Raw genomic sequence first — 25,041 nt, 5'->3', positions numbered from 1 at the left:
GAGGGTGTGAAACACACACATACTTGGGACTTGGGAGTCAACGAACCTTTGAGATCTTTCGGGATTCCATATGTTTGAGATCCTCCTCACGTAAAAGTAAAAGTAAAATAACAATAACAGAAACAATAATACTAATTACTCATCCATCCACTTTAAAAATGTATGCTACACTTCAAAGCTAAAATCTTCGTATTTATGCCAATCGAGGCGTTAGACGTCTCACATAACACCAGAGTCCAACACTAAAAATAATACTCTTATTCACTATGTTACATGAACACGCCATATTTTAATATGTGTTGGATACGTATCCACGTGTCCGTGTCAGACACTTCGTCTTTGCGTCGGATATGGACACACGCATCCGTGTCGATGTAACTTAGTGGATTAGCTAAATAAATACCGAATTAATATAAAAGTGCAACTTACTGGGATCAACATCGGTGAACATTGCGGTACCACCAAAGTCACATGTCCCACCAGCACTCTGCATTTTATGGTAATAATAATCATTGTAAGCAAAAGAAGCATGATTAGGAAGAGTGTCAGGCTCATAGCAAGGACGCCCCTCTTGAATGATATGGCATCACAATTAGCTTTCCCAGGCCCACAAGCCCAGTCCAGACCAGCTTCCAAGGAACTTGGATATGCATCTTCTTTTGCAGTGCAGAACACACCCTTCGATAAGTTCCCAGAAATTATATCTGAATAATTCAAATGAAAAGGTACACTGCAGTTCCATTCGTATACAACATGCCCCAGTTCTTCTTAGATACGGGACCTGGCCGACTGTCTTCATTGAACAAAGCTCATAAATGTAAGTCTTGACAGTGCGATGGATGGTCGCCTAGGGGGGCCTGAATTATTGAGCACCCAGTGGATCAGATTATTGTTGTAGGTGTCGTGGTCAAATATCGTCATACCGATATTCCAACCTGAAATATGATGGTATATCACGAAATGTTAAATAAGTTTGTGCATTACAGGTAGAAGGCGGGAAAAAGGAAGGAGGAAGAAGATGGACACGCGGCAATTGATGATTGGACAAAGCTATCCTTACAACACTATATAAAGACTGGAAGTGGAAGATATAGATTCATTCCAAAATCATTACACAAAATCATTTGTAAAGAACGAGAGCAGAGAGAGAAAGTGAGGAAACTGTAACCGCCATTGTTACTCTTTAATAAAACTATGTTTCCAGTTCAATTCAGTATTCATTTTCTCATCTTTAGTTTCATCGTTCTCGTTAATTGTAAGTGATTAATAGGATCACTACATTGGCGCCGTCTGGGTTCAAAGACAAAGATCGAGAGTGTGATTTTTCGTTTTCTTTTTCTTTGGTTGAATCCATTAATTGAAGTTTGGTTAGAAAGAGTAATCAATATGCCTCCAAAGCATGCTACAACAAGTAAGGCAATGATGGTGAATGAGGGAAACACTTCTCATGCTATATCTAAGAATGAGGAGCGAAGAACTCGAAGATCAACAAGTAGGATGATAGAAGAAGAAGAGGAAATGCAAGAGAAAGAAGTGTCTTTAAAAGATTTGTTGAGAAGGATGAATGAATTAGAAAAGCAGAACCAGATGTTAATGGCTGAGAATAAATTGATAAGGGAAGAGAAGGAGAAGCATGCTGAAGACGCTATGTATGAGAAGGATGATGAGGAGTCGAGTTCAGGAGCTCCAATAGTGAGAAAGAGCCATCTCGAGGAAAGGAAAAAGAGTCATATCAAGGAAGTACAATATGTAGTGAGAACAACTCCGAAAGAGGTGAATGAAGAAGAAAATAAAGCCTTAGTCACGAAGGAGATAAGAAATGATGCAAAAGCAGTTTGGAAATCAGTTGTTGGAAAAAGTCTCGACATCGATAAGAAAGTCGGCAGATGATGTTGGTAGAAATCCATTAAGAAAGGAGATAGAGAGGGCATCGTTACCTTCGAAGTTCAAGCATCCAAAATTAAGCTAATATGAAGGAGCTACGGACCCCATGGACCATCTGTTTAGTTATCGACATCAGTTCTGATATATCAGGGCACCGAATATTGGGATACTGTCTTATGTCGGTCATTTTCATCAAGCTTGAAAGGAAAAGCATTAAAGTGGTTTTGCACAATTCCAGAAGGATCAATTTCATGTTTCAGAGAGATTGAAGAAAGGTTCTTGACTAATTATGGTCATTAGAGGGTGAAGCCAAAGCAAGTGTCAGCTTTATTCCAGTTGAAGCAAGCAAAGAAAGAGTCATTAAAAGATTTTCTAACAAGATTCAAGGCTGAAACATAGGCGGTGGAAAGATTGGATGAGTCAGAGATGACAGCAGTCATAGCTTTTCAAGCAGGGGTAATCCCAGGTTCTTACATGCATAAGTATTTGTTGAGGAAAGAAGTAAAAACTTTGCAAGAGTTGTATGATAAAGTGGATAGAGATATCATAGTAGAAGAAGGGTTTAGAACCGCTACGGTGCAAGCGGTGTTGCAAGTCACCGATACAGGGAAAAAAGAGAAAGATAATAATGATCGATATGAGAATCGAGACTCCTCGAGGTCAGATAACAAAAGGCCTCAGGAGCATTATACAAATCGAGATAATCAGTCTCAACAACGAAGAAAATATGATAGAACATTGAAAGAGGAGCTTGATCCTAGAAATTTTATAGCTCTAAATTCAACGACAGAAGATATTTTGTGGCGAATAGCAAATGAAGATTTTGTGATATGGCTGAAATACACTCTTAGAGAGATGAAAGGAAAGCCATATTGTCAGTTTCACAAGATTGAGAACCACGAGACAAATAGGTGTCTCCAGTTATTAAAGGAGATAGACAGGCTTATGAAAGATGGGAAACTAAGATAATTTCGTGCTAATGTTTGGCCTGCAGAAACAGCAACCATAAGAGAAAAGCCATTGGGCGTAATAAACATGATTTACAAGGGAGAAATTCCTTAGAAAAAGATTGTTCGAGACAAGATAAGGAAGATTTCGACGGTGAAAGAAGTTCTAGAAGTTAATATCGAGCCAGTGCCAGTAAGTCAGTAGTTGATATCTTCTAGCATTCCTGGAGCAATCATGTTCGTACCGAAAGATTTGTCTAAGGTAATGTTGCCACATGATAATGCGTTGCTAATCACTTTGCGTATTTCGGGATATGATGTACAAAAGATATTAGTAGATTGTGGAAGTTCAGTTAATATTTTATTTTGGAAAGCACTCAAAGGAGTTGGTCTCGATGAGATGCATTTAAAGCCACCAAAGTTCAATTTATATGGTTTTAATGGAACTTCTACCAAACTTGCTGGGGAGATAAAATTAGTAGTTCGAGCTGGGCCTCAAATGGTAATGACGAAATTCGTGGTCATCAAGCACCAATCTGATCACAATGCGAAATTGGGGAGGAAATGGATATATAAAATGCGGGCTGTACCCAGTACATTTTATCAAGTACTCAGATTCCCAACTGTATATGGATTGCACGAGATAAGGGGAGATCAATCAAAGTCAGAAAAGTGTAATTTCGTTACAGTAAAGGGAATGATGAAGGGGAAAAACCAAGACACCGGGCGTCTTGGAAAACTCTGCTTAGCAGTTACAGCAAACTTTGCTTGTTGATACCAACATACAGATACATGAGCGGTTAAAGTTCACTCAGGAGATGAATAAGCATGAGGAGCCACCATGGGAAAGGAAAACAATAGAAGTGGTGGATAAGGTTAATATCGGTAAAAGAAAAGAGGAGTATTATATGTTCATAGGCACAGAAATGGCGGTAGATATAAGAAAAGAGAATCAAGATGTTTTTTGCGTGGTCGATGTCGAATCTCACCGGTATCGATCCAGAAATATGTTCACACAAGTTAAATATGGAAGAAGATGCAAATCTAGTGCATCAAAAGCATAGAAAGGTGAGACCAATGTACGAAGAAGCGGTGCAAGCAGAGATACAAAAAATGTTAGATAATGGCATCATTAAAGAAATTGAGCATTATGAATGGGTAACAAATATAGTGGTAGTACCTAAGAAGGATGGTCGAGTTCGAATATGTGTCGATTTTACTGATGTGAATAAGAAGTGTCCAAAGGACCATTATCCCATGCCCAGAATTGATGAATTGGTCGACAGAACGGCGGGTTTTGAGTTGATTAGTTTTTGCGATGGATATTCAGGATATTTTCAAATTCTAATGGCAGTAATAGATCAATTGAAAATGGCTTTCGTGGTCAATGGAGGCATATACTACTTTGTCAGAATGCCATTTGGGTTGAAGAATGTGGGAGCCACGTATCAAAGGCTAGTGGAAAAGATGTTCAAAAAACTCATCAAGCATATTGTTGAGGTCTATATCGATGATATGGTCATCAAATCTATGAAAGCTGGTGATCATATAAAGGACCTCGATACGGTGTTCAGAATATTGAGAGAGTTTAGTATGAAGCTGAACCCTAAAAAATGTATCTTCGGGGTCAGTTCTGGAATTTTTTTGGGTTATATCGTTACGAAGCGAGGTATCGATGCTAATCCTGATCAAATATGAGCGCTTCAACAAATGCCATCACCTACAACTCAAAAGCAAATACAAAGGCTGACGGGAAGAATAGCGGTGCTCAATAGATTCATTTCTAGAATGTCTGATCGCTGTAAGCCACTTTTTAAATTGCTTAAAAAGAATGTCAAGTTCTGCTGGAATGAGGAGTGTGAAGACGCATTTTTTGAATTAAAGAAATATTTGCAAGAAATGCCAACCCTGACAAAGCCAGATGAGGGAGAAAATTTGCTTCTTTATTTGGCTGTATCGGATTTTGCGATAAGCTTTGTCCTCGTGAAGGTGGAAAATGGTATGGAAAGACCAGTGTATTTTCAAAGTAAACCGATGCTCGAGGTCGAGACTCGATATTCGATGATAGAAAAGTATGCCTTGACACTGTTATTCTCATCTCAAAGATTAAAACCTTATTTTCAAGCACATTCGGTGATAGTAATGACGAATCTACCGCTAAAGCAGACTCTAGCAAAAACTGCTAAATCAAGAAGGATGTCTAAGTGGTCGGTACTAATAAATGAATTTGGAGTCGAGTATCGAAACTGCATATTAGAAAAGAGTTAGGTACTAGCCGACTTCCTGGCTGATTTTCCATTTGAAGATGCCAGTTGGGGCATGGAAGAAGAAGAGTTCGCAATGCTACAAGAGCCTGATGACGTTGTCGATACAGACGATCCATGGGCTGGAGCAAATGGTTGGAGACTATTTGTCGATGGATCTTCTGGAGGAAAAGGGTGTGGCATCGGAGTAATGTTGGTTACTCCTGAAAATCAAAGACTCGAGACTGCAATAACATTGGGTTTCCATGCATGAAACAATGAGGCTGAATATGAGGCTTTGATAGCTGGTTTCGAGATGGCTAAATCTCTAAATATAAAGGAGTTATCAATTTTTAGTGACTCAATGCTTGTGGTCAGCTAGGTTAATGGAGGATACTCAGCAAAATGTGAAAACATGGTCAATTACTTGAATTTTATAAAGTCTAAGTTGAAGAATTTCAGTAAAATAAGGCTGTAGCATCTCAATAGGAATGAAAATCGACACGCGGATGCTTTAGCATATGTGGCAGCAATGCTGGAAAACACGGAGGGTCGTACTCTGCATATCGGCGTTCAAGAGAAGCCGAGCATTGACATTGAAGGATTAGCAGTTATGGAGATTGATACACTGGGGGCGTCATGGTTGGATCCATATATTTCATATTTGGCTGGCGGGAAAATAGTGGAGGACAAAAATGAGGCCAGAAGAATCAAATCTGGCACCCAAAGATATATATTGATTGATAATGAGTTGTATCGAAAGAATCCTGGAGGTCCACATTTGAAATGCGTATCGTATGGGGAGGCACAACTAATCATTGCTGAGCTTCACGAAGGGGAATGTGGAAACCACTTAGCTGGTAGGTCATTAGCTAATAAAATCATAAGATAGAGATATTTTTGGCCTCAAATGCGAAGGGATTGTCTTCGATATGCAAAAAAGTGTGTGTAGTGCCAAATTCATGGGAATGCCATACATGTCCCAGCTGAAGAGTTACATTGTGTTTCAAACCCATGGCCTTTTGCTTTATGGGGAATGGATATTGTCGATCCGCTTACACTAGGGAGGGGCAAAAGAAGGTTCATATTGGCAGTCACATATTATTTTACAAAATGGGTAGAAGCCATAGCTCTACAACATATCAAAGAAAAGGATGGTGTAAATTTCCTTTTCGAACGAGTCATATGTCGATATGGGTTGCCTTATGCTATTATATCAGATAATGGTCCGCAGTTCGAAGGAGGGAAGGTGAAAGCTTTCTTGGAATCTTACAAGGTTAAGCACTTCACATATGCACCATACTATGCTCAAGGTAACGGGTAGGCAGAGGCAACAAATAAGACCATTATGGATAATATCAAGAAAAAATTAGAAGACAAGAAGGGTCTGTGGGTGGATGAGCTAAATAGTGTTTTATGGGCTTATAGAACAACACCTCGAACAGCCACAGGTGAATCACCTTTTACTTTAGCTTATGGTATGGAGGCAGTAACTCCATCAGAAATGGTGGTATCGACATCCAGAACAAAGATGATAAAGAATGGTCAAAATAATGAGAGAATGGCTTCAGAAGTTCTTAATCTTGAGGAAACAAGGGATCAAGCAAGGTTGAAGTTCGACACCTATCATAGGCAGCTTAGAAAAGCTTTCAATAAGAAAGTAAGTGAAAGGCATTTTCAGAAGGAGATTTGGTCCTGAAAATGGTTACTCAAGCTACTAAAGAAAAAGGGGCTGGCAAACTAGCAGCAAGCTGGGATGGGGCTTTACATCATTCACAAAGTCGGGATCAATGGAGCTTACTACTTAATAACGGATGAAGGTGTAATATTACCAAAGCCTCAAAATGTAAGCAATTTGAAAGAATTTTATCAATAAAGAATATTTCCAGTATCATGATGTAATTTTTTGTTATCAAGGCCATATAATCAATAAAGATATTATCATTCTCGAAATCAATGTTGATACATATATAACAAATATTTGTAATTCTAGAATTATGTGAGTGATAATAGGTCAAGCAAAATCCTGGTGATCTGTAGATCCTCATCTCGATACCAGGTCAATAAATTCCTGTTCTTGGCAGAAATGCGAGTTCAGGTCAATAAAATCCAGTTCTTGGCAGAAATGTCAAGTTCGGGTCAAAAAATCCTGGTGATCTATATATCCTCATCTTGATACCAGGTCAATAAAATCCTGTTCTTGGCAGAAATGCGAGTTCAAGTCAATAAAACCCAGTTCTTTGCAGAAATGTCAAGTTCGGGTCAAAAAATCCTGGTGATCTGTAGATCCTTATCTCGATACCAGGTCAATAAAATCCTGTTCTTGGCGGAAATGCGAGTTCATGTCAATAAAATTTAGTTCTTGGCAGAAATGTCAAGTTCGGGTCAAAGAAAATCCTGGTGATCTGTAGATCTTCATCTCGATACCAGGTCAATAAAATCTTCTTCTTGGCAGAAATGCAAGTACAGGTCAATAAAATCTAATTTTGAGCATAAAGGCGAATGCAGAAATATGGAATACGTGGGATTGATTGATCGACACCAGAATATGGATGAAGTAAAGGTATGTTTTTAGGAATAATATTTAAATACAATGTGGATGTCGAGTGTCGAATATCGACATAAATTTGTTTTTATGTAGAAAGCAGAAGCAGGTATTAATAATTAAGGAAGCTAGTACCAGAGATAGTGCAATAATATTTCATTAGAAAGGGAACAAGGGTAGGCGAAGCAGCCTATTACAGGTTACAATAAGAGATAAAATATAGGAAACAAGGTTAATCATAATCTTCATCTTCATCTTCATCATCACCATCTTCACTATCATCTTCATCAGAATAAATATTGGGAGTTTCTTCATCATCATCTTTGGCATAGTCATTACAATGTGAATCTTTTAACCATTCATCGCTATGGTCATTTTCATTTTCTTCCTCATCAGTTTCTTCTTCTTTGTTTTCTTTTTCTTATTTAGTTTATTTTTCGGAATGCTTTTCATCATCAGAGAGGTCAGTGGTGTTACAATCAGACTAACATTATGGGGGAGAATGATCAGAATGATTAGGTAAAACCATATTAATGACCAGAATAATAAGAAAGAGGGAAGTAGAATTCATGTTTTTTTAAGATGATCAGTAAGGAAATGGAAAGAGATAGGTTAAAATGCAAAGTTTTAAAGGGTTTTTATAGAAGAAAAGGTGGGTACGAATACTAGTTTTAATGTTGATTTGATAAGAAAAAGAGAAGTACTAATGGTAGGTGTACATGAAAACGAGGAAGAGGTACGGAAAAACTATTTTCTTCGTTGTATGTGCATGGGACAGTCAGAGGTTTGAAGGATGTTTTGTAAGTTTTAATAACATAGTTTAGTACAATCAGTATTGGTTTTTGAGCCTGTACTTTGTGGGTCAACAGAATATTTATTGGCTATAATAAATGCATGTCAAAGAATAATATTATATGATAAGTATCGATACTACTTTTAGTGGGAGTGGTATCGAAACTCGTTTTAAAATCTAAGTATATGATAAGTATCGATACTACTTTTAGTGAGAGTGGAATCGAAACTCGTTTTAAAATTTAAGTATATGATAAGTATCGATACTACTTTTAGTGGGAGTGGTATCGAAACTCGTTTTAAAATCTAAATATATGGTAAGTATCGATACTACTTTTAGTGGGAGTGGTATAAAAACTCGTTTTAAAATTTAAGTATATGATAAGTATCGATACTACTTTTAGTGAGAGTGGTATCGAAACTTATTTTAAAATCTAAGTATATGATAAGTATCGATACTACTTTTAGTGGGAGTGGTATCAAACTCTTTTTAAAATCTAAGTATATGATAAGTATCGATACTACATTTAGTGGGAGTGGTATCGAAACTCGTTTTAAAATCTAAGTATATGGTAAGTATCGATACTACTTTTAGTGGGAGTGGTATCGAAACTCGTTTTAAAATTTAAGTATCTGATAAGTATCGATACTACTTTTAGGGGGAGTGGTATCGAAAATCGTTTTAAAATGAATATACAGGTTATATAAGTATCGATATGTTTTTTCATACTTGTGTAAGGGGTGTGTAGAAGATGAGTTTATCTCCTGTTTAAGTATGATAAATATCATAAGTTTTGCATACAAGATGAGTCTATAGAAAGCAAAATGGTATATTTTCCACAGTCTAAAAGGAACGTTAAAAAGTTACAAAGCAGCTTAGGCCAATATCGACATTCAAAATTCATCATCAAGATCGGAGGGAAAAGACAAATGGATCATTGTATCAAATATTACAATCATTCAACTTTGTAAGACAGAAAGATTAGAAGTGGGTTGAAGTCTCGGTAGGTTTTGCATTGAATTTGTCTGATTCCAGAAGTTTATTGAGACCAGCATGAATATCTGGATCATCTAAGATATTAGGAGTGATAAGGAGGGAGTCAGGATTAAAAGGTGGAGTAGACATCTCCGTCTCGACAGCCTCATTTGCAGGTGGGATGGAATCCACAATATCATTTCCAAAGATCGCCAAAGATCCGGATCGCTTCGGCTCTCGTTATCGATCGAATCCGCACCTTTATCTTTGATGATGTCAGCAGGAAGAAATTGCCTGAAACTTTTCATGGTTTCCACACAATATTCCATTCGTGAAGCATAGTCAGCTACTTGGGAATGGGCTTTATCCAGTTCAGTTTCCAGGTTATTCTTTTCAGCTGCCCGTTCATATATTTCAGTAGCGAGGGAGGTTTTGGTTTGAGCAAGTTCTTTTTCCATAACCTGGAAAGAGGTGTTCAGTTTCTGATGCAGCTCAGTGACTTCATCAAAGTATCTCTTTGTCTCAACAACATGATCTTTTTCTTTTAGCAAGAGAACATTCAAGAATGTCTTTGTCCTTTTTCAGCTGTTGAATGTCTTCCCTATAGCGACGACAACTAGCCATATCACTCTCAAATTGCCCCACAACAACAATTTTAACCTGGAAAGGAGAAGATATGGTGTGCAGATAAGGTAATAGATAAATAAGGGTAAGAGAAAGGGGAGGATTAGAAACTTACTTTCTCAAGAGAAGTGCATAGGAGTTGAAATCTTTCTTCTGTGGTGATTTCGGTCATGGCTCGCCTGTCTCGAGGAAGGATAGTATTCAGCACAAGAGTTTCTCTGAGATCAGGTATAGCAGGTTTAGATAACAGAGAGGCATTTTTTTTGACAGAGGTATGATCTCGAAGAACAAGTTTAACCTTAAAGTCGCTAATGGACGAAGATGAGTAAGAAAAAATAGGTTTTGTGGTGGACGGATGAGTTAAAGGCTTGGAGAGTATAGTGGCAGGGGCAATGTCGGTACTCTTGGCAGGTTTGTTTGGTTTCGAGGCTGGTGGTGCTGTAGTTTGGCAAGGTTCTTTTCTTTTTTTCGAATGATGTACTGGGTCGACATTCTGATCTCGGGAGGAAGTAGGAGCTTGGGATGAACTACCATCTGTTGGTTTTTTCTTGCTCATAAATCTGTCAAGCATCTTTGAGGTTTTGACTGGAGCATGAGAAATACGAGATGCCATATCTGTGAAAAATAAGCAGTGTTGATCAAATACATCATTCAAAAGAGGATAATTATAGAAGTCGGGAATCTCTTTTTTGATTTGAGGAAAAAGATCATCAGTTATTTTAAAACCATTAACAATATATTCAAAATAACATTGAGGAGTATTAATTAGTAATTCAATAGAATCAAAGTTTGTTCTGAACAGTTGTTCAGAAAAACAAGGGTGTAAATGACATGGAGTAGTGTTGCAAGGCATATCAGACTTGGAAGGTAAGGAATCTTGACCTCGAAGAAAGGAACTTTTTAGGAAGTATAAAGGAGCGACATAATTAGCGGTATCGAGAAGCTCGACAGTCAATTCTGGGTTGCCAAACTTATTAGCGCCAGTTCGAACATTGACTTCTTTGTCATTGCCTTTTAGAAGATCTGTTACTCTAGTGGATTCCCCAAGACTTTTCATCGAGGGTGGTTTAGGAACTGAAACAAACTCGCAATAATTGACCAGTCAAATAAAAAGCTCGAGATAAAGGAGGTAGGGGATGTCGAAAGATAACGTACCATTAAGGTTAAACACAGGATGCACCAAGGAGAGAATGACTATCGATTCAGATGACTCCCACTGCCCAGATACAATGATAGGGTATAATGGCCATCTAAAATCACTATCTCGATTTTTCCTTATAATGCCAGCACGGTGCATTCGTCTTTTGGGATAAAAATAACCACTGGGCTCTTTGATACCTTGTTTATTTTTCTCGATACGTTCAAGAAAGGTATAGTGTTTTTGGATATCGATGAGACAAATTCTTTTAGAGGGCCAGACATCGGGTTCAAGATGAGAATTATAAAAGTTACAAATATACAATAATCTCTAGAAGTTGCTTATGCCTTGGCCAGGAGAGATGGCCAGGTAGTTCAATATTTCTCAATCAAGCTTCGATAAGGGAAGACGTAAGCCGGCAGCCAATTGCCCAATAGTGATAATGGTAGTTTCGAGTTCGCCACTTTGACATTGAGTTCCTTTTTTACTTCCAGCGTAGTGTCGAAGTTTGATAGAATTGGGTATTTGGTAGGCAGCTCTAACTATATGCAAGTTGGGTCTTCCAAGAAAGCAGGTGTCCAAACCACCACTCCACATGCTATGATCGTCAATAATTTCCCGATCGGTATTCGAATCCACAGTTTCGAAGGGATGGCAGGGTAAGCCATCAGCCAGATACGAAGCGTGCCATGCTGTTTCATCAGTCTCAGTTCTTTGAGATGAAGAGGCTGAAGATGACGAGTTGATTCGAATTGCAGATTCAACACTTTCGTTCGACATGGTGGTATCACTAGAAACAATAAATTTTTTATTAGAAGTATATCCTCTATCTAAGCTACTATCGCTGTATCTAGTATAAGTATATAATATGTTATTTATTAGGCATGTATCGAAGTCTCGAGAGGATAATGTCGGGGTTCAAGGTGAAGAATTATGTCTCAAACGTATACGTTCTTGACGTCGAAGCCGGGATTGTTTCAAGAGAGTACGTATAAAGTTAACACAAATTTTTCTCCTAGCCATACTGTCAAAGATTGTAATTAAGAATCTAATTAGTATAAGGATACACATGTAATTTTCAAGCACTCAAAACCTAAACCCTAAGTAGAATAATCTGGATAAAAAAGATGGCGAAGTCAGTTTAGTTTATTTTCAACAAACGATAAAGTCGTAATAGGAGATAGTATGTTTAAGTTATTTTGTAGTACTAACCTAATATTGTGCAGAAGAATTCGTTGAAAGTAACAACGAGTACAGACAAGATGGAGATTTTCTGGAGACTATAATGGTGGTGGGGATAGATGTTTTTGTGTAAAAGTGAGGAAAGAGAAAATAAAACAAGGTTTTATAAGTTCGAAAAAGAGAAGAGAGAGAGAGAATAAAATACGGCGTTTGTGATTTCGAGGCAACTGAGTTGTCCATAATTGTAACCATTTGAATTTTGAATTTGGGTTTGTGGTGTTATTTTTTATGGTTCTTGAAACATTCAAATTTTTCGGGATGAAAATTTGGACATTTCGAGAGGGGGCGATGTCGTGGTCAAATATCGTCATACCGATATTCCAACCTGAAATATGACGGTATATCACGAAATGTTAAATAAGTTTGTGCATTACAGGTAGAAGGCGGGAAAAAGGAAGGAGGAAGAAGATGGGCACGCGACAATTGATGATTGGCCAAAGCTATCCTTACAACACTATATAAAGACTGGAAGTGGAAGATATAGATTCATTCCAAAATCATTTGTAAAGAACGAGAGCAGAGAGAGAAAGTGAGGAACTGTAACCTCCATTGTTACTCCTTAATAAAACTATGTTTCCAGTTCAATTTAGTATTCATTTTCCCATCTTTAGTTTCATCGTTCTTGTTAATTATAAGTGATTAATAGGATCACTACAGTAGGCTTCTACATTCTCTATAGTGGCAGCAGGTTCATTGGTTCCACCAAGCCAAGGCCATCCTGATTCTGTCACAACAACAGGAATCCCAGAAAAATTGAGTGCTACCATGGAGTAATAAGCGGCATCAACCATCGCATCAAACATGTTGGAGTAACGGAAGACAGTGTTGGGATCGACGATCTGTTTGATTGAAGAAAATGGCTGGAAAAGAGCATACTCAATCGGAAAATACCATCTTCGTCAGTGTAACCATAATATGGATACACATTTAACATGTAAAAGGATCCTATTTTCTTCAAAAACTGGAGGAATTGGTATATGGTAGAGTTCTGTTTCGACCAAATATGATCAAAACACCAAGTGTTGATGAAAAAGACGAAGAACGTAGAAAAGTAATTAGAAAAATGATGGTGATCGGGGGAATGATGAGACTGTACCTTGCGGTTGCCTACGTACCCAAATTATCAGTGGGATCAAGTCTCAAGAACGTAGTTCTGAATGAAAAATAGTTTGGTATTTATATGTATAGAATAAAGACTTCTTGTAGCTGAAGTATTCTTGTAGCTCAAGTAATTGTAATTGAATAGAACTCTCAACTGATAATTATCTCTTTGATAAGAAACGAATATGGACGTAAATTAATGTATGCGTAAGTGGCAAGCCATGTGGCTAAGGTTCAAATTTAGACACATGAGTTAATGGGCCCGCATACATTGATCTATGGTATTATTGTAAATTGGGCTTTAGCCCCGTCGATTAAATGAATAAAGTGGAGATTCCTACCAATGGACGTTAATTTAGGTGGGTGGGGTCGAAACATCACCCCCTCTTTGGCATCGCGAACAAAGTTCATATGGCAAAAGAAGAAAAAAAATGAGCGGAATGTATAACGAAGTGTCTTGTGAAAAGAAATAATTGGAAAATTGATTTGTCGAAAAAATTAAGAATTATCGGGAACGAAATAATGTCAAACTAACGTATACGGGACGTAATGTAGTTAAATAAAAGATGGCCGAAAATGCATAGAAAAAATAAAATATGCACGAAATAAAATTGCAAAAAATTGATTGGCTTAAAAACGTACCCGAACGCCGTCACGTAATATCTGAAATTTGATTTCGGCGACCCGATACCAATAATAGCGATACTAGGATTAGACCGTTGAAAATAAACGTAGGGGCAATATAATAATAATAGTAAGAAAAAAACGTTAAAGACGAATTGAATTCGAAGGCGACTAAAGACGATAAGAATTCGGATTAGATAAGAGTTTGATTAGATAAGAATTCAGATTAGATAAGAGTTTGAATTAGATAAGAGTTTATATTAGATAAGAGATGATAAGAGTTTGGATTAGATGATAAGAGTTTAGATTAGATAAGTGTTTTTCTATTTGGTTCATCCAAAATACATTAGGCATGCTTACTTGTTGGTTGGCGAAACCACAAAAGGGTGAATGATGGTATCCATGTGAAAACATCAAATTACAATCTCCTGCCTGCCTTAACTCAAACTCAAAAGGAAAGCTAAAACCGAAAAATATAAGTTTGACCATGATACCAAAACCAAAAGCCAAACATGCGGAGGATTCAGTTTCTCTTATGAGTCTGAAAAGTATTTTTTGTCTCATTCTAAAGATTCCTTTTTCTGAATAAGAAGTTTTGTCCAAAGAAGGGATGTACTCCGCGTGAGGACTAATTCAAAAATCTACCGCTACATGGCCATGGGAGAGTGAATTTCTAGAATCTCAAACGTGTCAAGCGCAGAATATGCATTGACGAGGCAGGAGGCACAATCCCTGAACAAACGCTTAACTATTGAGGATCTTGAGAATTCTTGGGATAATCGACAGCATCCAAGCACTCGGGGGAGTTGAGGGAATTCTTGAGCATACCTTATTTAAAGGAACATACTTTCCAACTTGTTTGTGGGTGTGAAGAAAATTCTCATTGTTTGTTCGTTCTCGAAGGAAATCTGCTTGAACAGAAACATAAAAACTTCTCAATATGAATGAGCAGAATAATGGATATGACAACAGAGACGATGTCAGACGCCATTGATGATGCTGTAAATGATGACGAAGCTGAAGAAGAAACTGATGATCTGACTAATGAGGTGCTAGATGAAATTGGGGTTGAAGTGGCAACACAGTTATCAGCCACTCCCAAAGGAAGAATTGCTGGTAAGAAGACGGAGGATTTGATGCAGTGATTAATCGATTCTGATGAAGATTTGAGCATTGAGGAAATTATTGAAGGTATGAATTTGGGCTGCCGAAGAAGATGAAAAAAGTCAAGGAAGCCTAAGAAAAGGGGAGGCAGACGCAAGGGGTCTAAAAGCAAGCTTAGCTCTGAAGTCAATACAAAACTTGGGGAAGCTAATATTTTTTATGCTAAAGGAAAGTATGAAGTGTATTTTTGTCGCAGCCTGCCTGAAACGGCGGTATAATGAGCAAAAGATATCGACGAAAAGTCTGCGAAAAAAGTTTTGAACGGAAAGACCTTGGAGAAAATTTTTGCACAAAAATTTGAAATTTGACGTAATGCGCCTTAGAAGAAAAAAGAAGCCAACAAAAATTTTCGCTTAGAAAAACTGACGAAAAGTGTCTCTCAAAAATATCGGCCTAATGACGTAGAAAAAATAATGAATCTAACAGAAAGTTTCACTCAAACAATTTATCGTAGAAAGATCGGCATAATGTCTTAGAAAAAATAATGAAGCTGTCGGAAATTTTCGCTCGGCAAGTTTCTCGTAGAAAGATCGGCACAATGCCTTAGAAAAAATAATGAAGCTGACGAAAATTGTCGCTAGGAAAATTTATCGTAGAAAGATCAGCACAATGCTTTAGAAAAAAATAATGAAGCTGACGAAAAATTTTGTTAGGAAAATTTCTCATTGAAAGATCGGCACAATGCCGTAGAAAAAATAATGAAGCTGACGAAAATTTTTGTTCGGAAAATTTCTCATTGAAAGATCGGCACAATGCCTTAGAAAAAATAATGAAGCTGACAAAAATTTTCGTTCGGAAAATTTCTCATTGAAAGATCGACACAATGCCGTAGAAAAAATAATGAAGCAGTCAGAAAATATTTAACCGAAAGCGCTAAACTAAGCGAAGCGAATGCATATTTCGTAGAAGAAAACGAAGATTTAATCGAGCGACCGTAAGACAATTGACAGAGACAATTAATTAGGTAATTGTGTGAATGTAATACCATAAAGCTAAAAAAAAAAATTGATGAAAAATAAAAATAAAGTATGGGTTTGCTATTGAATATTGTTGTTGTGTCAGATAACATACCCAGGAAAACCCCGACAATGTTGTAGATTTATGTAGTTGAAATGAAATAGAACGAGACGCTTCCAATCTGACTTTAAGCTTGCAAAATTAGATTGAGCGAAAAAATGCTCCGATGCTAAACCCAATTTAAACGACACGGGTAACTTCATCAGATGTTGACATAAGCGAAAGTAACTGACTAAGCGGCGTAAAATCGTTCAATTTAGGCTATGAAATTAAATGTGGTAAGTTCGTCCGATTTTGTCGTAGCGATATCTGACTAAGCGAAATGTAAAAATAAGTTCAACTTAGGATGCTGAAATTAAACGTGGTAATTTCGTCCGATTTTTTTCGGGCGATAATAACGACTAAAAGCCGAAAAAAAAGCGTTTAACTTAGGCCGACAAAATTAAACGTGGTAATTTCGCCCGGATTTTGTTGTAGCGATAAATAACGATTAAGCGAAGCGTAAAGCGTTTAACTTAGACCCGACCAAATTAAACGTGGTAACTTCGCGATTTTTGTTGTAGCGATAGTAACGACTAAAAGCGTAAAAGCATTCAACTTAGGCCAATGAAATTAAATGTGGTAATTTAAAATCGGATTTGTTGTAGCGATAGGACGACTAAAAGCGGCGTAAAAGCGTTCAACTTAGACTAACGAAATTAAACGTGGTAATTTCACCGATTTTGTTGTTGTAGCGATAGGAACGACTAAAGCGGCGTAAAAGCGTTCAACTTAGGCCCATTTAAATTAAACGTGGTAATTTCGCCCGGATTTTGTTGTAGCGATAGTAACGACTAAAAAGCGTAAAAGCGTTCAACTTAGACCGACATGAAATTAAACGTGGTAATTTCGTCGGATTTTGTCCGGGCGATAGTAACGACTAAAAAGTGAGCGTAAAAGCGTTCAAACTTAGACTGACGAAGCTAAACGTGGTAACTTCGTCAGATTTTGTCGTAGCGATAATAATGTTGCGGTGGAAACAAAATGATACCATTAGAACTGAATTGAAAGAAAGACTTTATTGAGCACAAAATCTTGAAAAGTGCAAAAATAATAACGGAAAAGAAACTATTGAACTAGAAAGCATCGAACAAATTTTTTTTGTTCGGTTTTTCGCTCAACTTGTTTATTTTGTCCGCTCCCTTAGTAAAATAATTTGTTGCGACGAGCCAGAAACAAACACTGTCAGGGGCTGTCGGAAATAAACCAACAATGTCAAGGCCCCATTTTGCAAATGACCAAGGTTTATGGATTGGATGACCCCGTCCGCGGGAAGTTGACCCATATCATATATCATGTGTTTGACAAGGCACACACTTCTCCGGACAAGCGCTTAACATCCTTTGGCATGTATGGCCACCAATACCATTGGATCATTGCTATGTGAGCGAGACTTCGCCCGCGGGAGTGGTGTTCACATAGTCCTGAATGAATTTCTTCGAGGCCTAGTAAATTGTTCGTTCTGCCCAAACAACGAATGATAGGATTGAGACTTGTGCTGCTGTGATAGAGTTTCTAGTCATCAGGAATTCCTGAGCATCGTCAGCTGCATGATCGTCGTCGGTAGATACCGAGACATTATCAGTGCCAAGCTCGTTGGAATCATCTTACAGCATAAGTGTTTAATCCAGTGTTGTCATAACAGTGACGACTTGATTTTCCACGGATAAATATGCGATAGAATCAGGATGCCTTACATCATAACGCGGATACTGTACAGTAATGATAGATGTAAAATTTCATGCAATTTGTTGAACGAAGTCTAAATAAACGTCCATTCTATCATTGCGAGCCGCATATTATCATTCAAATTGGCTAACGACTAACTTAGAATAATTAATCGTAACTTAGTAAGCCCCAGTGAAGAGTTGTCGTATACCACAAATGACGGTTTTTGGACTTCGGCCATATTATTTGACGCGTCAAATCCCCAATGTAGAGACCTCTCAATTATGTCTTCATTTAGCTTCAAGATGACACAAACAAGACCGGAGGCGGACTTATTATGCGAACTATCGGTGTAAATCTAGCAATTAGCTGATATATCCGATATATATTTCAAGTCATCGCCCCCGGGAGGTAATGACAATTAGAGATCGACGTTTTCCTCATCGAGTAATGCTTTCGACATAGGAATATCATCAATAAGAAAATCAGTCATTAGCGAAACCAAAGTTTGTCTCTGTTTAATTATATGAGTGTCAGAGACAATGTTGTAAACGCTAAGGTAAATTTTCCATTCTGCGACTCGATCCGTAAACGTTGCGAAAAAACTTGCTGCTGGGATATTAAACAAAGTATAAACTTCGACTATTCCTTCTTTGAAATAAGCTTAAAACGTCGGCGGCATGAAACAAGGCCGATTAATATTTTTTCAATACAAGAATGCCTCGAGACATATGACCGGACATTATCCATGACAGATGACGAAAGAATCGTCGAGGCAATAACCGTCTTTGAATAATTTGGCGATCGGTGGAACGGTAGCGAATTCGTATCTGTCGGATGTTGAAAAGGAATAAGAGGGAGTAGTTCGATATCGCCAGTTGACTGGAACCACACATTTGCGATGGTCGCCGCCGAAAGTGCATCAAGAACTTAGGCTCGTCGGTATTCATCATAACTTTGGTAGAACGCGTGATGCGTCGGTTTTGCATAAGAACCGCAGACGGCCCAATTATGTTCGACCAAATATGATCAAAACACCAAGTGTTGATGAAAAAGATGAAGAACGTAGAAAAGTAATTAGAAAAATGATGGTGATCGGGGAATGATGAGATCGTACCTTGGGTTGCCTACGCACCCAAATTATCGGTGGGATCAAGTCTCAAGAACGTAGTTTCAATGAAAAAATAGTTTGGTATTTATATGTATAGAATAAAGACTTCTTGTAGCTGAAGTATTCTTGTAGCTCAAGTAATTGTAATTGAATAGAACTCTCAACTGATAATTATCTCTTTGATAAGAAACGAATATGGACGTAAATTAATGTACGTAAGTGGCAAGCCATGTGGCTAAGGTTCAGCCTTAGACACATGAGTTAATGGGCCCGTACATTGATCTATGGTATTATTGTAAATTGGGCTTTAGCCCTGTCGATTAAATGAATAAAGTGGAGATTCCTACCAATGGACGTTCGCCACGTAGGTGGGGGTCGAAACAAGTTCCATGTGGAATTGAAGATGGCTGTTGAGGGAGGAAAAGGGCTATCAATCACATACATGGACTGGGGACTCGATACTTTGACCTGGAAACTTAGATTTGAAGCCACAAGAGCATGATAAAGGTGAGTCATTGTCGGAACCAGCACGGAAACAACATGTGGAATTGTAGTTAAGACCTCGGTTACCAACAAAGAATTCTTTGTGATATTAGTTGCTATCGGTGGCAAACAACATTATTATTTATCTAAGCTCAAGCTCTTCGATGGGGACTGTCCAATCCCTAAAACATCTTTGTTGGTAACCCCCACCATTACTTCAACCCCAGTGTTTGCCAGAGCAATCAGCATGCAATGATCTGCATCAAAGAGTCGAACATTAGTATAACACCCCGTCTTTTATTTGCTTTTCCTATAATAATAGTAATAATAATAATAATAATAATAATAATAATAATGAAAATAGATAAAACAGACATAGGATAACTATCAGCTTAGGGATAAAAGTCCCGTAAGTAACTAGATAAGTGTTATCCTTGTTTTTCGGTGAGTTTTTTTAAAACTAAAAATAAAAAGGGGTTTCTCACGTAAAATTTTTAGGGAAAAAACAGCGAGAGTTTTAGAAAAAAAAAGGGGAGTTTTACTGAAAGAAGAAAAGGTTTTGAACGAGGAAGATCGCCCTTTCGCAAGAATGATCGACTTCGGTCTTTCGGATTTTTCCCGCTTTGAAAGTCCGGTTTATAAACGATTGAGTAGTCGGACGATGTTTATTTTGTTTAATTATTTGTTTATGCTAATCATATCAGTAATACTGTTTTCCATATTTGAGATATTGTAAACTCTGTTAATAATGGTGCCGGCTGTTAGATACAAAACTTTGAAATACTACAGTAAATAAACTATGATGAATTTTAGCATTGAGCTGTTGAAGCCTTGACACGGATTGTTAATGGCGTCAACCTCAGAACCCAAAACGTCCTATTTTCTTGTGTGTTGGAATGTTGGTTTTGTTGGAACTTTGTGGTGATGTTGTACTGGTTAGTTTGAATTTTGATTGATGATGTTTGGTTGTGGTGGTGAAGTGTTGGGTATTGAATTGGTGTTTGGTTTGATTGGGTGAGGGGAAGCTTTGGAACAGGCGTGTTAATGGAGGTCCAGTTGGGAGGGACGAAATTGTGAATCAATGAATTGGGTTTATGGTATGAATTAAAGTAGTAGGGGTTTTGTTGTAGGTTAATTTCGATTAGTTGGAGAGTTGATTTCGTAGTGGGTTGGGGTTGTTGAAGCTCCAGAGAAGCCATTAATGGTGTCGATTCGAGTTTTTCATCGTATAATGGAATCACGATTTGTTGGTATAGGCGTGTAAGGGTTTTCTTAAGGAACCCAACCGCTGGGTTTAATGGTGGTGACGAGTGATGGCCGGTGGTGGTGGAGTTGTTGTGAGGAAGAAGATGAACAGTGAATTTCGATTTGGGCTTGGGCCAAATCGTGGGTGGGCTTACGTGTTTTAAATTTTAGATTTTCTTTTGGTCTTAAGTTTTTTACTTTGGGCCTTTGGCTTTGGGCTTTTGGGTTAGAGGAGTTTGGGGTTGGTTGACTTTGACTGTTGACCAGAGTTAACTTTGAATGTTAACCAGAGTTGACTTTGATTGTTGACAAGAGTTGACTTTGACTAGTTGACCAGAGTTGACTTTGACTAGTTAACCAGAGTTGACTTTTAACTCGGATTATGATTCGGTCTATTAGGATAGGTCTAGGACTATTAGCATGCTGGACTTTAGGCTAAGACCTTTCTAAATATACTTGTGTACGTGCATTTACTATTCTGTGATATTTCAGTCTTTTATGATATACAACGTTATGACACTTATACATCCATGAAATTAATAACGCGTAAACCAAAAATACATGAATCAAGATATTCTTTCGTTCTCTAAATTAATTTATGCAATAAATTTCAATAATGTGTAAACAAAATTTACCGCACCCTTTTAGAACTCTCCACACCTCAAGTTTTGGAATTTGAGTTTTATGACTGATAATGTCATATGTTAGGTGGGTATTTATTAAATGTGCCATAAATGGCCCATTAGCGTTATATATGGGTATCCATTGAATGTGCCATGAATGACCCGGGTATTCATTGAATGTGCCATGAATTACCAGATTGTTTGGACTGCCCTAAAGAGGAACTAAGGTATTCGCCTTGTGGGTTAGTTGTATTCCTTGAGCGTACGGGAATGTAGGGTTGGGTATTCCTTGAATGTGGCGGGAATGACCCAGGGCATTCATTGAATGTGCCATGAATGGCCCGTTAGTGATATGATAGGTATTCCTTGAATGTGGCGGGAATGACCTAAGGTATTCATTGAATGTGCCATGAATGACCTGAGTATATGTGCCCAAAGAGGCTGTGAAATATGTGTATGAAAGCCCAGAGGTGGCTATGATATGGTGGTATTCGGTGGGAGAGAGGCACACAGGAATGTGTGATTTGGCAAATGTGTGGAGTGCAAATCGTGGAGTAGGTACTAAAGGGTGGGTGTATAAGAAAAGAAATTTATTAATTGAGAAGATAAATTGATTTGATTATGCGAGTGTGTTTGGGCTTACTTTTGAATACCAAAAGGATATCTACATATGTTATATAAAATTTCTAACTTTCTTTTGCAGGAGGGTAGGACTTAATAATATTTTGTGCAGGGACGCTGATAAGAGCCCAAAACTGTAGTTTTAACCCCTTAATAATCATACTGTTAGACCAATTATGCGAATAATAAGTAAGAGTTAACACTGATTACGCGTTTTTATGCATTTCGGGCTTCAAAGTCCATTATGTGCGTAAATGTACCACTTTAGCGAGATAAAGGAGCAAAGTCAGTGAGAACTCCGAAAAGCCGTATCTTTGGACTCGGACCTGAATTGGGCATACCTTATGTCAAAACGACCGGCTCGGAAAGAGCTTTGCAATGGTCCAAGCCTTGACCCAATCAGAGGAGCAGAAGTAGACGAAAAGTCTGTGGAAGCCAACTGCAGCTGAAGAGGCCTTTTTGGACTGAAAGAATTGGGTTTTGGGCCTGATTCTCTGGCCCAAAACATGGCTCCAAGCCCATGCACGATTTTTAGATCTGGATGTATAAAACAAAAGCTTCATTCTTTGTTAATGGTAGATGGTTAGGTTAGAAAATAGAGGTAGCTTAGAATAGAAAGTAGCCATTAAAATAGCTTCTAGATCTAGTTTATTTAATTGTTTTAATTAAGTTTAGTTCCATTTAAATTATTGTATTAGATTAAACATTTGAATCTTGCTCTTAAATTTGATTAGATCAATAAAGTAGTGTTCTTTATCAATTTCGTTTTTGTCATTTACAATTTATTAGATCTAATTTCAATTCTTGTTATCATTCAATTCTTAGTTATTAATTAGATTCCATTATTGTTTAATTAAGTAAATTTCAATGCTTTTTATTATGTTTAGTTTTAATCTCAATGGAAATGATTATGGAATGTTTCAAGGCTAAACTCCATTAGAGGGGTTGAGAAGCCTTGATGAAAGCTTGATTCCGTTTATATCGAGTCGCCGTAATTTCTATTCCACGCCTGAAATAATTAGTTCACCATGAGAATGGGTTTAATTGTTCACATGCTAGTTTCAAATTGGTAGAAATGCCATGTGTAATTAGGGATTAGGAAGAACCGATTGTTCGTGTAGCGCTTCAATTCGATTACTGACGACTTCGTCGCTTAGTGGATTAAGTTGAGTTAAGGTGGAATCAATCCCCTCTAACTCCTTAGCATCGAATCAATGAGCATTCCCATAGTTGTCGATAATCGACTAGTTGCATTTCGTGGGTAGTTGCATCGTAGTCTAATTCCCCTTCGTAAATCTCTCATTGACTTTAAGTAGAGTACTTACACTTGAGAACATAGCATACGGAAGGACTAAGAGTGGAACGAATCACTCTACTCCACTATATCTCATTGGATTGAGAGTAGAGAATCTTTGATAATAGACTCGTAAAAGTTCAGTTTTAGTTTACTTACGTTTTGAATTCATAGTTCATTTCGTAGGTAAACTACCCAATTTTACTCTTATCAAATGGCGCCGCTGCCATCTTAGTTACACTTTCGTATTGTTTTCGTAGTGTTAGTACTGTTTTAAAGTCCCATTTCACCCACCCACCCTTGTTTGATTCATACTGTGGCTATCCGATTCGGTCTTAAAAATTCGGGCAAAATTATTACTTTGGCCTTGGCAGCTTTGCTGCTTGACCAATTCCCCCATGTGGAGTGCGACCTGCCCTAAAAACACTGTAATTTGAAAATTACCGGGCCGAGCCATACATCTTGCGCCTTGGCCATGTTAAATTTTTCGATTTCGGCGGTTTTGATTCAAACTTTGATCTTTCATATTTTTCGATTGGTCTAACTTGCTATATACACCTAACAAGCGTAAACAAGACGCTATTCATAAGCGAAGCAAGGACGCAATCAGGTATTCCTTTCTTCCACACCTCGCATCTCCTGTTAGAGGTTTATACTAGTATATCAGAATTGTTTGGAGTGTTGCATGTTTAGTTAAGCTCGACTTAGTCTTGCATGAGATTAAGGTCTGGTCGTACAAAACACCCTAACGTAAATACACAACAACAGCAACAAACAAGTCTATCTAGTATACCACACACTACACCTCTAGCTACTATTTCACACACACCACCTGATATAATGGGGGAAGAAAGAGAGACTCCTCTCTCGGACTTCTACAAAGCCTTGAGCGATAGCCCCAAATCTTGCATCGTTCTAGCAGACCCAGTGGGGATTTGAGAATCCTCCAAATATTTTTAATTTGTTACCCGTTTTTCATGGTTTAGACCATGAAAAACCTTATCAGCACATGCGTAGGATTGAACAAGTCTTAACAACATTCCACCATCCTACGGTTGGTACGGAACAAATTAAATTAAGGGTATTCCCTTTCACCTTAGCCCGATAAAGGCGTCTTGGTTAACCGCCTGGCCTAATTACGTGGACTCGTGGGCTAAACTTGTTCACCTGTTTATGGAACATTTTTACCCACCCCTAAAGACGGATGAGATCTTTCCAAGATTCATTTCTTTCGACAAAATCCTCATGAATCATTTTCAGAGGCTTGGAATCGTTTCACCGATCTGCTTATAGAGTGTCCACACCATAACCTACCAAAAGACACGTTAGTTCGTGCCTTTTTCAAAGGACTTCAACATCACCATAAAGAAGTCCTTGACATAATGAATGGGGGTAGTTTCTTAAGTAAAGGAGCCTCGGAGGCTTATAAATTTTTAGAAGACCAAACTAAGCGAAATAATAATTGGGGGGGTAGTGATGATATCCCCCGCTCAGCTAGTTCTTCTTCAACATTAAGGCGTCGGTATGTTTGAAATTAAACACGATTCGAGCTTAAAACTCTAATCGAATCACTCACTAAAAGGTAGAGGCCATTTCACGTACAACAAAAGCCTATCCCCGTCATGAATGTAAATTTAAACCCATGTAGTTTCGGGAGTCC

At 37.8% G+C, this 25,041-nt stretch overlaps 1 pseudogene; it reads right to left on the bottom strand.

The window, feature by feature from the left end:
• Nucleotides 1-225: 225 nt before the first annotated feature.
• LOC147499280 (glucan endo-1,3-beta-glucosidase 4-like) lies at nt 226-23,858 on the bottom strand (annotated as a pseudogene).
• Between the last annotated feature and the right edge of the window lie 1,183 nt (nt 23,859-25,041).

The sequence above is a fragment of the Coptis chinensis genome, chromosome 5, assembly GCF_015680905.1.
Source record: "Coptis chinensis isolate HL-2020 chromosome 5, ASM1568090v1, whole genome shotgun sequence".
In the NCBI taxonomy this organism is placed as follows: Eukaryota; Viridiplantae; Streptophyta; class Magnoliopsida; order Ranunculales; family Ranunculaceae; genus Coptis; species Coptis chinensis.
Note: the sequence above shows the minus strand (reverse complement) of the source record. Positions and strands in the feature narration are given on the sequence as shown.